We start from the raw sequence: 5,276 nt of genomic DNA, 5'->3' as shown, positions 1-5,276 counted from the left end.
CCCCCCCCCAAAAAAAAAGAATGAGAAATGTTTCATTCAACAAATGGATTTTTCTGTAATCTATTTTTTAGGATCCAGTCACCCCATGTGTATGTCATACTCCTAATAGTACCCATAATAACCCTCAGTGTGACACACAAAACAGAAAGGCAAAATTCAAAGATGAGGAAGTTAATCACGATTTTTCACCAAAAAAAAAAAAAAGAAAGAAAAGAAAACCCAACATGTTGGGCTTGGGTTGTAGCTCAGTGGTGGAGCGTTTGCCTCAAATGTGTGATGCACTAGGATCAATCTTCAGCACTATGTTTAAATAAATAAGTAAGTAAATAAATAAAGGCACTGTGTCCATCTACAACTAAAAAAAGAAAAGAAAACCCAACTTGTTAATCAAGAAAATGGTTAACAAGTGACTAGCACAAAGGAGATCTAAAAATATCTTCCTAGGTTATATCTCTAAACAGCAGATTTTACACACATACTCACTCACATATACACATTCCATGCTAAGATAGCTCACATTACTCTTTAATGCCTGCACTTTGTTCTGTCTCCCAGAGTGTGTGCTCCTTGCTTTCTCTTAATAAAATCATTTGTCTCATTTTGCCTGTTCTTAAATTCCTTTCTGCAGCATCATAAAGAACCCTCATGGCTGGGTATAGTGGTGCACATTTGTAATCCCAGTGGTTCAGGAGGCTGAGGGACGAGCCTCAACAATTTAGTGAGTCCCTAAGCAACTTAGTAAGACCCTGTCTCAAAAAATAAAGGGGCTGGGGTCTTGGCTCAGCGGTAAAGTGCTTTCCTATCACGTAGGAGGCACTGGGTTTGATCTTCAGCACCATATAAAATAAATAAATAAAGGAATAAAAATAAATAAAATAAAATAAAGGTGTTGTGTCCAACTGCAACTACAAAAAATATTAAACAAAAAATAAATAGGGCTGGGGATGTGGCTCGGTGGTACAGTGCCTCTGGGTTCAATCCCAAATACCAAAACAAATAAACAAATTAAAAAAGCAAAACAAAAACCTCATAGTCAGAGTCTGGGTTCATCTCAAGACCTCCATTCCAGTGACAGGGCTGTCCTCAGATTTCGCTGGGATATTCTGTCATCTGCAGTTCCTGTTCTTTCTTACAAGGCTGATAGAGCAGTCTGCTAATTTTCCCATCTTTCTCTCTTTTTTTTTTTATATTTTTAGTTGTAGATGGATACAATACCTTTTTATTATTTTTTAGTTGTTGATGGACACAACATCTTTATTTTGTTTATTTATTTTTATGTGGTGCTGAGGATCGAACTCAGGGCCTCACATGTGCGAGGCAAGTGCTCTGCCACTGAGCCACCCCAGCCCACAATACCTTTATTATTTATTTATTTACTTTTATGTGGTTCTGAGGATTGAACGCAGAGTCTCAAGCGTGTAAAGCAAGTACTCCACCACTGAGCTACAACCCCAACCCCCTTTTTCCCTTCTTTACAATAGCTTCCTTAAGTCCATCTTTCCAATTGTTTGAAGCTGTTTGGGATTTTATTCCTGGTCTCTTTACCTCTTCCTCTCCCTCCTTCCTGGGGTCTCTGTAAAGTGCTATTGATCCTTTCAGCACTCCCCTTTGCCTCTGCATTCCTCTCCCCATGAGATCTCTGACCCCCCCCCCCACCCCTAGTCTCTCCCTCATGGTGCCTGGAAATCCCCACCTTCTTCCAGCAGTGAGGGTGACTGACTAGGCTCCTGATCTGTGATTTCATGCAAGGGGGGAAGTAGTGGTGAGGGAGAAGGCAGGGATGTGTTCCTGGTGATTCTGTTCCCACCCCAGAGTCCACGTCACCCTGGGGCCCTGCCCAGCCCTGGACTCCAAGGTCCTTCATGGTCACCAGATGATAGCTCCCTGCAGAGTCAGGCCCAGGCCCTGGAATTGAGTTTCATTCCACTTCTTTCTAGGCAATGCCTGGGCAAGGCTCTTAACATTCATAGGCCTGTTTCCTTGTCAGCAAAATGAGGGCCAGGACAAGAAATTGGTATGAGAATCACCTCAAGGTGCTCAGCACAGGGCCCAGAACAGCTGTCCTCAGCGAGGACAGCTAAATGGCTGGGCACCCTACAGAGGTTGAGGATACAGAAAAAGAGACAAGCAACCCTCAGTGGTAGTGGCAGAGAGTGAAAAAAAAAAAAGAATGAGATGCAAGGGGGGCACCCAAGGAAGAGGAAAGAAAGGAGGGGGTTGGGGGGGCTTCCTGAAAGAGGATGGTGCATCTAATTAAGGGGAAATGAGTTGGTGGAGATGGAGCCACAGGCTCAAGGACACTAGCAATGGGCTGGAAATAACAAATGGGAGAAGACCAGGAAGGGCCCCATCAATGTTGGGGGTGTTGAAGGATTCCAGGATACAAAGGTCCTGTGGTTTTAGGATGAAGAATGGGTTGGTTGGGGGGTGGGGGTGATACTGGGCAGACAGGCCAGGCTAGAGATGGTGAGAAGATGTAGGTTAGAAACAAGGGGCAGCTGCCACCTCCAGGGTGGGGACAGGGCTGAGAGCTGGAATGGCCTCCAATCTCAGACTGATGAGCAGTTACTAGTGAGGTGGAAGGAATGGGCAGTATGACTGGAGGGGCTTGTGTGAGCTGCTTTGAGAATGGCTGTGCCTTTTATCTGGAGGGAAGATAACCAGAAGGAGGTGATGGTGAAGGGGTGAGCTCAGTCTGAGATCCACTGGTCTGCAATGTCAGCAGCCCCCCCTGAAGACACAGAGTGACCTCTTACACCAGAATTAAGCACAGAACAGGACAGTGAGAAGCCAGTGAGCTAAGCTGCCCCACTGATCCTGCAGAGAAAACAATCTCTCCAACTTCCCAGCCTTGTTATTTCCACCGTACTGGGGTTATGCACACTTTATCAGTGTCTCTGTGTTTGACTTCCCTGAAGATGGACAGTATTGTCTTTCCTTGGACTGGACTCAACCCTCACATGCTGCTTCTTCAGCCGCTAGTCAGGGTCATCTCCCTGGCCTAGACTGTCTGGCTCTGTACCTAGTCTGCTTGGAGATGCAATGCTCACATTGAGAGCTGTCAGGACTGGAAAGCTGCTGGTGAGGGCAAAATGCATGTTGGGGGATAAAACCACAGGAAAGATGAGATCACCTAGGGAAAGGGCAGAGCCTGTAAGGGTCTTGGGAACACCTGGGCCTTGCAGTGACACTGAGGATAAAGGGCCTGGACCTGTCTTTCCTCCAGCTTCTGACTCCAGGAAGAATTAGGGTTGCAAACCTGTAGGAAGTGAAGAGAGAGAAGGGAGGGGGCAGAGAAGTGGGCAGTTGGGAGAATAACACAGAGGCCCACTTGGTTGGCCTGACCACTGTTTTCCTATTTAAGAGAAATGGTGGTCACTATGACCTTGGCCAGAGTGAGAAGCTGTAGAGGGAAGGGGAGGTGAAGAGGTGGAAACACACAGTGAAGATTCCTCTTTTCAGAAACCAGAGTCATGTGAGAAATGGGGAGGTAGAAGAAGGGCTTCTAGTTGTTCTCTGTAGTCTCTTCTGTGAAACAAAATGTACTTAAGGGGCTGGGTTTGTGGCTCAATGGTAGAGTGCTTGCCTTGCATGTGGAAGGCACTGGGTTTGATCCTCAGCACCACATAAAAATAAGATAAAGGTATTGTGTCCACCTACAACTAAAAAATATTTTTTTAAGTACATCTTTTTAAAAAATATATATTTATTTATTTTATTTATTATGTGGTGCTGAGGATGGAACCCAGTGCCTCACATATGCGAGGCAAGCACTCTGCCGCTGAGCTATATCCCCAGCCCTAAAAAATATTTTTTAAACACACACACACACACACACACATATACATACTTGGGTACTTTAATGGGCACCAAGTCCAGAGGGTGATAGACCCAGTCCAGCCAGGAGGAAAGGAGCACCAGGGAGGTTCCTGTTGTGGAAGGTGGGGCTGAGAATTCAGCAGGAAGGCCAGGATGGGAAGGTGACTCCACTGCCTACATGGAGAAGTTTGCAGGTGGCACCAGGCCACTTACAGAGCTCTGATCTCAGGATGTGGGCTTGTGGGCTGTGGCTAAAGGGAGAATTGGCCAGGTGGCAGCTGATCCAGGATCCTTAAAGGAAAGGAACGAAAAAGGCACAGGGCAGCCAGATCTGGCTGGTGGAGACGAAGCACCTAGTTGAGGTGCTCAGGCTGTCACGGGCATCAGCAGGGCAGGGCCAGCCTGCTCTGATGGAGGAACCCCCGTCCTCCAGGACTTGCTCCAGAAAGAAGAGAGGCTTTGCATGGTTGGGCTTTGCGTGGACATGCAAAGGACCTGGACGCCAGAAGGTAGAAACACAAAATGAAGATTCCTCTGGACCCCAAACGTTCAGAAATCCGGAGGACTCTCGACACCAAAAGGGCTTTCAACCCGTCATGCCTGTATCTTGAGGGGTGCAGACACCCTCAACTGATATCTGGGTCGCTAAAGCAAGAATGGCAGATAGGACTTTTTTTTTTCTAGGAATCTAGGAGTGAAGTCATCAACTACTGGATAAGATGATTATGGGGTCTGGAGGAGCCTGGGGACCGGTGGTGCGGGAAGAGAGAGAGGCTTCAGCCACAGGCCAGGACTTCACAGGTGGGATGGGGGCTTTCCTGGGGCCTGGAGCATAGGAGGCCGGCCGCCGGCACTCGAAATTTCTTTGATTCATTTGTTCGAAGAGACCGAGGGCCAGCGCGGCGCTCCAAGGAGCCTCGCCCTGCCACCGGGTCCCGGCGGGAGAACCCGGGCGTGGGGCTCCACCACTGGAATGCCAAGAAAAGCGACGAAGAAAAAAACCTAACACCTGCTGGCGGTGCGCAGCCGCAAGGGAGGCGGGGCGGAGAGACCCCGCCTTGTATGCTAATGAGCACCCAGCCCCGCCCCGGCCCGGGGGTCGGACGGACCCAACGCCGTGGGGTTTGGAGGGCGGCGGCGCCGGGCAGTGCGCCCACGAAGGTTGATGCGGGGCGTGGAGTCGGGGCTGGGACCAGTGGGCTGGCGGCACAGCCTTGGGGCGGTCAGCGGCTTCCCAGGCATCCGAAGCCACGGCTCCCCCACAGGCGCGAAGTGGTACAGCCTTGAGGGGGCGGGGACAGGATCATGTGACCAAGCTGCGGCCGCCATTTTGCTCTGCGGTGCTGGTATTTAGAGCGCAGCGGCTGAAGGGCCAGGTCGCCTTCGTCCGCCTCAGCGCCCGCTTGTCGGTCTGCTGTTTTCACCTCGCCGCGGCCCGCTGAGCTCGCCCCCCGCCC

General features: G+C 49.4%; 1 protein-coding gene across 1 annotated transcript in view; it reads left to right on the top strand.

Moving 5' to 3' along the window:
- The window catches only part of Tbc1d24 (TBC1 domain family member 24), a 39,428-nt gene that overhangs the window by 29,948 nt on the left and 4,204 nt on the right, over positions 1-5,276 (top strand). The gene's annotated exons all lie outside the window — the stretch shown is intronic.

This window comes from Marmota marmota, unplaced genomic scaffold, assembly GCF_001458135.2.
Source record: "Marmota marmota marmota unplaced genomic scaffold, marMar, whole genome shotgun sequence".
Taxonomy (NCBI): domain Eukaryota; kingdom Metazoa; phylum Chordata; class Mammalia; order Rodentia; family Sciuridae; genus Marmota; species Marmota marmota.
The sequence above is the reverse complement of the archived record's forward strand: the minus strand, read 5'-3'. Positions and strand labels throughout refer to the sequence as shown.